At 54.7% G+C, this 7,531-nt stretch overlaps 1 protein-coding gene across 1 annotated transcript in view; it reads right to left on the bottom strand.

Annotated features, from left to right (window-relative positions):
- MGAT5B (mannosyl (alpha-1,6-)-glycoprotein beta-1,6-N-acetyl-glucosaminyltransferase, isozyme B) overlaps positions 1-7,531 on the bottom strand; it is a 71,765-nt gene that overhangs the window by 49,535 nt on the left and 14,699 nt on the right. The window lies entirely within an intron of this gene.

The raw sequence follows: 7,531 nt of genomic DNA, 5'->3' as shown, positions 1-7,531 counted from the left end.
AGCGGTTACACCAGCCCTGGATCCAGCCTCCTCGCCCGCCTCTCCGGGCATAAACTCCTGACTTGTCCACCCGATCCAGGCAGTACTGAGTGCTTACGGGGAAACCGAATTTATTCTCAAACACAAACCAAATGGCCTTTCATTTTGCACTTCTATTTTTCACTCTCCAAGACCCACCTAGCCCAGCATCCTGCCTTTGACAACAGCCTACAGGGGATGCTTAAGGAAAAGCATGGGAAACTGAGGAAATAGGTGGTCCTCCCCCAACATATCCTCCCAGCAGCACTGGATTTTCCTGTTGCAGAGAAGAATTTCTTTTCTACCCAAATCTGCTACAGGGTGGGTGCCCCAGCACTGGAAATAGCTCTGTCTCAAGCGCTGTATCTCAGCTATCCCCCCGGGAAGGCCTCCGATTCCCAGCCCCATTTAACGCTCTGCTTCCTGTGGGGTTGCACAGCACCGACCCGCTGCTGTGTTGAACGCGCCGGGGGATACACGAGCTCCTGGCTCCCAGTTTGATCTGCTGTCTAGTAACAGGCAGCCCGGAGCCCGAAGCCAGGGAACAGAAAATAAAGCTCCTGTTTCATCTCAGCGCAGCTCATTTCACGTTAGTAATAACTTAATCAGCGCATAATCCCCTGAACTTCTCCCGTTTAGCTTATCTCTGCCGTTCCACTCACACGTGCTTTTCAAGAGGCAGCGCATATTTAATTTAGGGAGCAGCAGGAGCCAGGTGGGCAGCGCTGGGAAGGCAAGCGGCTGCCAGACACCCCGGGTGGGTATCGGGACTTACGGACATCTCATACATCTCCAAATAGATGCAAAACTGGGTCTTGCAAAGCCAGAGCGTGGCTGTGCTGGTGCATCCCTTGGGTCCCCCACCCCGGCACAGCACCCTGCACCCAGCTCAGCCCCGGCAGTGGGATGGAGTGGGGCATCCCAATGGCACCGTGTGCTGGGGACAGCCCCAACACGGGCTTCTCCTCGCCGCAGGAGCTGACTCAAGCCGCTGCACACGTCAAACAGCACAGAGGCCGGCCTGAATGCGAGGTCTAGATGGTTTTGGTATTCAGATGAGAGCGGTGCATATGGCCGTGGTGGGAACCAGCTCACCACGACGGCTCCCACTGCTGCAGAGATGCAGCCCCAGCTCCCTCCCCACTCCCCAAGTAAATCACCCACTAACTCCAGCTCTAGATGCTGCGGCGCTGGAGCCACGGCTGCCGGGAGTTGGTTCTCCAGCTCTGATGGAGGAGGGCTGCATCGGCACCACAGCAGAACCGGGGGCTTCGGCATTCGCACGCCCCCCTGCCGGGCTCTCGCCCCAGCGGACGCTGTGAAAGCATCACATCACTGTGGCTGCCTGTCGCTGTCGGACACACGGCACGTGAACGCAGGGTCACAAGCCAACCCTTAACCCCTCCGAGAAGCTGACACTGGGCCAGCCAGACCTCGCCAAAGGCTGTCTTCCATGCTTGACTGAGGTTATCAGCAACACATTATTTTTCCTGATGCTATCTAACAGAAGAAAAAATGCAAATTGCAAAAGCAATTCCTCAAAAAAACCCAACCAAAAACCCAAAAAGAAACAAAAACAAAACATTCATGGAGATTGAAACCTGGCTCTTCCCCAAACACTCCCTGCACTCTCATGGCAAGAAGTCGGCAACTTCTGCTTGAGTCGGTGGGTACCCGAGGTCCTGTGCAGCCCCAGACCTCCCTGGATGGATCTGGGAACGCAGGAGCCGCCTTTGCCCATCCCACCAGGAAGGTCTCCCAAGCCCCTGGGTGGGACACAAGTCACAGCCTGTCCCGTTAAAGGGCAGAAGTGCTAACAAACTCACAATTAAAAGATACTATGGGGGGAAAAAAGTGGAAACTTGGACCCTGGAGCTCAGTTTGTACAGGGGCCTCCCGAAACATAGCTGAGCAAACTGGGCAAAGACACGGCCAAGAAAAATAGAAAAGCTCTGAGATGGGCTTAAGTCAGAAAATCCACATTAGTTATTTCCCCACGGGACTGAGCCTGCTCCAGTGACATCCCTACCACGGCTGGGCTCTGTTCAAGGCTCACAGCCCCCAGCACCCTCCACCCTACTGCTCCAGGCAGCTTCCAGGACTGACCGGCCCCCGAATGGGGATTTCTGCTCTGGATTTACTCCTGCTCCGACATTCTGGCACTGCCAGCGGGTCAGAACTTAGATCCTGAACTCAGTTTTTGAGTGATACGGAGGCTGCGCATCCTTCTTGCATGCTCCTGTGCCGGCAGGTGAGTCCAGAGGTCAGGAAAAGGACCCGATACAACCACTACAGCTGGCCAGAAGGGCTTAAACCACAATCACCACGTTTCCATGGATGGAGTGGTACCCCTGGCCCAAGGATTTGGATCCCACCTTGTTTTTTGGGGGGAGGAGGGGTGTCAGGTCATGCTGGTTCACCAGGAAGATGCAAGGATCGTGTCTGGGAAGGCAATGGAGATGACCGAGAGCCACTGCTGCCTTTGCCGCTCAGGGCTGGGCTGTCGTCCCAATTTGTAGCCAGGCTGCATTCATTTAATTACGAAGGCCTGTTTAGTGGTGCAGCTCATTTGAAATTTAAATGGCTGCTCGCAAAGCCCGGGCAGAAAAACAGCTCTGGCCCCCGATTAAAACTCAGACACACATACGGAGCTCGTCCCCGCAGAAGAGACCTGGGAAAAGCCCTTTCCTGAGGGGTTTGGGATGGGTCCCAGGAGCCTCCCCAGCCCTGCTAAGGGAGCCTAATCTTGCCCTTGTCAGGGGGACAAGGGAAACTGAGGCACGGAGCTACATCAGGCTCACGTTTCCAGCAGGCAGCAGTGAGCTGATGTCCGTGCCGAGCACCCAGGGGTGCTCAGCACCGCGTCCCCACCACCCAGTCAAAGCTCCCCAGGGATCGCCCCATGCTCAGGCAGGAGCAGGGGATGGAGATTTCCTGCTGCTCGGGCTACATCCACACCCCGAGGCAATCCAGCCGAGGATGCCTGCTCCGAGTCCTCACCGCAGAAGCACAGCCGACAAGACAGCTCTGCTCCCAAATCACTAAGGAGGGACAAGGATATTCCCACTGGGGAATGAAACTGTTTCCCCCTGGACCCCAGAGAAGCCGGCAGCGAGCGGAGCCACAAGCCCAGCCCCGCAAGGTGAGGCCCCAGTGCCAGCCCAGTTCCCCTCGTGTCGCTGCCACCATCCAATTTCCCAGCTGGTTTTGAGTGATTCCAGGATGCTTTTCAACAGCAAAGCTCTGAGCTTTGCTGTCAACAGTGAGCGGAGATATTCCCTCTCCAATAAAGAAATAAAAAAAAAAAAAAACCACCCCAAATCTTAGGTAAAAACAGAAATAAAAAAAAAAATCTCAGCCTTCACCGGGTTATCTTTTTGGGCACCCTGCCAGAAAGCAGAGCTGTCACGGGGCACATCTCCCCCCAGCCCTCCCCTGGCTCTTGGAGATGAAGTCAAAGCCCTTTCTCATCAGCACCTCTCTTTTTCTGTTCTTGGTATTTTTTGTTGTTGTTGTTGTTGTTGTTCCAGAAGCTTAAGGAGGATAACAAGAACGATTTGACATTTTTGGCAATGATTATTACATCTCTTGGAAAGTGTGTCTCATTAAAACCAAAAGAAAGGAGGAAAAGTGCTGAAGCGACTCTTTTAAAAATGCAAGAGCCAGGATTAATTTGTTAACCTGAAGCAGAGACCCAGACACCCGCCGAACGGCTGCTCGGCTGCCTGACAGCACGTGCCAGCAATGGGGATTCGGAGGATGGAGGGGAGCCCGGCCAGAACCCCCAGCTTCTCCCCTTAAGCCAGCGATGAAGATTCCCCGAGAGACTTGCAAACAGCACTGCAGGCAGACAGGATAAACCAAACCCCAACTCGATAGCATGAAAACCCAGTAAAATAGTCCTGCAAGCCACTTTTTTTTTTAAAAAGCAAGCAAGCTGCTAATTACAAAGGAGAAATATTCTAATTACCCTTGATAATCAGCAATGATGGGAAAGAAAACACAAGTAAAACTGCTCAACAGATTAATTGGAGTTTGCTAAAGTATGACAGGTTTTTGACAGTTTTCCTGAGTAGCAGTCACTCTTTAAAGGCAATCACTGAACCTGACAGAGGTTTTCATAGCAGCACTAGGAAATAATGATTGCAATCAATCATATCTTACTGGATTTCATGAGACATGCTGGTAAACACAGCAGAGGGAGGAGAATTATTTATGGCGCTTCAGAAGAGCATACAGCTAAGTAATTGGATGAAATCAGGGGAAAAAAAAGAAAGCATCCCCTAAGGGTGATGTCTAGTGAAAAAAAGAAATAGTTTCTCTGTGAAACCAGTGGAATAGCCAACAGCCAATATGCTCAAATTTGGATGGGTCGAAACCCTGGGGAATTCACTAATGATACACTTGTCTTTAAAATACCTTCTCGGAGTAAATACACCCCTGGGCAGGCGTCCCACCCCGGACCATTACCTGCCACCGAAACCTCCAGGAACAGGAGCCAGGACGGAGGTGCGGGTGAGTTTTGCTGCGTGTGCAGATTGCCCTGGATGCGAGGGTGAAGTTCAATGCCAGATGCCTCGGCGCAGGAGTGGAGAGCAGCGGAGAAAGCAGCATTTCACGGACCATCTCCAGCACTGCCACGGCGCAGGGGACTCCCTGCCGGGCAGCCCGATGCGGGGCTGGGACCAGCGGAGATGATGTGGAGTGGCGCTGGCAAAGCCCAGGTGGTGCCACGGGGGAAGGAGCAGATGGGAAGGAGTTTCCTTGCTCAGGCATCGTGTTTTGGGATCCTGAGCATCCTCCCCACGCCGCCCCACCATTGCTCACGCTGGGAGCCATCTCCACCCAGCACTTCACAAGCACGAAGGGCGTGTGGGATGTCACCTCATCACCCAGGTTTGCGTGTGGCTCTGGGACACTTGGGCTGAGGTTTTCAAAAGGAGCTGAAACCCTTTGGATGAAAAAATTTGCATTCTGGGGGCACGTTCCCTTTAGTCACTTGGACTGATTCAAACCTCCTTGCCCTGCGTAGCTGCTAGACCCAGATGACATCTCCCTGTCCCTGGGTCACTCGGTCCCATCCTGCTCGGGGGTGTGGGGGGGGTGTGCTCACGCTGCTCAGCATCAGCTTCATGCCGAGAAGATGAGGAAAGAGAAACATGTAGGGAAAATGGTGTCTGAGCTGCACACTGGTGCCCAGTCCAATGCATCCCTTGTGTTTTCCTCCTAGTGGATGCAGGACCTTGGTGCCACCCCATGGGTGCAGAGGTGGCACCCCACCTCCACTGCTTACAGGCAGCTTTGCCACCCAAAAACCAGCCCAGTTTCAAGGGCAGCAAGAGCCTCCCTCACTCAGTGGCCACAAGAGCCCAGCCCCAACCGTGCCGGGAGGAGACCAAGGCATAGCCTCGACCCACATCTCCACAGACCAGTGTGAACAGCACCAAAACATCCCCTTGACATTTAAAATGCAATTCCACAATATAGCTACACTGTTCATAACATGGCTGATTTGTTGTTGATTTTTTTCCTCCCCTCCTCAGACATAAGTCATATCCCTGCCTGGCTGTCTCGCAACAGCTGAACGCTCCAGCACAAGAAGGGAATTTGCTCAGAGATGGTAAGATATTACTTATGTCCATTGAAAATACCAGCTGAATTAATTTCAATCTAAAGCATCATTTGCTTTGCTTTGTTTTTCTCCTTTAAAGGACAACTTCAGGCTACTTAAAACCCTCAAAAGGACAACGTACTCTTGAAGGATTTCTTGGAGAAGAAGCCGGAGGATCGCCACTGCGGTGCAGCTGGACCCAGACCTCACCGCCCGGCTCTCTGGGTGGCTGGTACCCCGGGGCTGTCCTGGGGACCCCATCCTCCCAGGAGGGCACCCATCCCAGCACCTCCCCGGTTTCCGGGGAGCAAAGCACCAGCCCTTCGCTTCTCTCCTCCTCCCATGCTCCTCTATTTACTTTCACTATTGATTTTGATTCAAGCAGATTAAAAGACCAAAGAGCCAACTAGCCAAGGGCTCAGGCTAACCCTGACACATAATCCATTACAATCACAGCCCAGAGACCCAGCACTAACTGGTAACAAGAAAGCCCAAGGCCAGGCTCAGGCTAGCAGCGATGGCCACCTCCCGTCTCCACCCCTTCGGCACCCACCCTCGGGGGAAGGTGCTCCAGGGATGGATGAGGTCCCGCTGGGTTGCTGCACCCCTCCAGGGCACCCACTCACCAGCACGGGCACCCAGCCAGTTGTTGCCTCCAGCAAACCCACTCACATTTCCCATTAAACTGCTACAGATTTATTATTTTAAGTTACACAGAGAAAACACGGACCTGCTTAGCCAGTGCCCCAACGCAAAAAGCACAAGGAGCTGCACAGGGAGCTCCACGCCAGCAGCAGCAATTTGCACCTGGAGGTGCCCACGAAGCAGCTTGGGGGCTGCCAGTGAAGCGGACACTTCGGTACGGCTCCAGCTGCACCACTGATCTGCTGCTGAGCCGCTGGAAACGGCCAGTAACGAAGTGGTTCCCTGGTAATCTGCCAAATTAAGCAACCTTAAGTCACCGGCTGGTAAAGTAGATTATGTCCTGCCTGCCTCCTATCATCTACCCCCTGGATTTATCCATCTTCTCGTCCACTGCTGTGCAATCAGTGACAAATGGGCAACCTCAGGGATGTTTGCACTCCCTCTCACCACATTCAGAGGCAGGCAGAGCCCATCAGGCCCCGCTACGCCCTGCACGGCCAGCTCCACCACTGTGGGGCTAGCAGCTATGTGCCACGACCGAGCCAGGCAGGAGCCGCCCCAGGGCTCTGCTAATGTAGCCGTGCAATAGCAGCGATTGCAACCCTGCCGCGGGCTCAAGAGCCCCCCCCCAGCTTTCCTACAGCCCCCCCACACGCCGGCAGTGCCTCGGGGCGAGACACCGCAGCGGGGGGACCGATGTGCTGCAGAAGTTCCCTGGCTGAAAACGAGAGCCAGCCGTGCCGTGGCATGCATGTTGCCTGAAACAGCACCAGCAGACTGGCCACACTATTTCTGATACAGGCCAGACAGCTGGGAAGCAACCCCGTTCGGCCCCATAAATCACTCCCGCAAGCACCGTGCCACCCCTACGGCCAGGCACCGCTCTGCCCACCCTGCTCTCGGACAGCCACGGCAAAGCCACATCCTTGGGCTCTGCTCTCCTGTGCTGCCAATGGCTTCATGAGTGATGAGCCATACCTCCGCTTTCCTTCTGTAGCCCCACGCCCCGGCACGCTGCAGGTCCTCCCCCGGGAGGGCAATGCCCCCCCGGGAGGGTGATGCTGCACCAGGTTTCGTGGAGGAGGTTGGTTAGAGAGAGGCCACAGAGAGGTCCTGAGCAAACTTCAGCCTCCATCCAAGGTCCCACCAGTCCTCCTCCAGCCTGCTGCTGCACAGAGCACGGAGGGGGGGTGCCAGCCCAGTGTCCCCCTACCAACCCCACCGGCTCTGGGTTCTCACTCCCTCCCTCGGGGCAGC

Source organism: Aptenodytes forsteri, unplaced genomic scaffold (assembly GCF_000699145.1).
Source record: "Aptenodytes forsteri isolate BGI_AS27 unplaced genomic scaffold, ASM69914v1 Scaffold243, whole genome shotgun sequence".
Lineage (NCBI taxonomy): Eukaryota > Metazoa > Chordata > Aves > Sphenisciformes > Spheniscidae > Aptenodytes > Aptenodytes forsteri.
The sequence above is the reverse complement of the archived record's forward strand: the minus strand, read 5'-3'. Positions and strand labels throughout refer to the sequence as shown.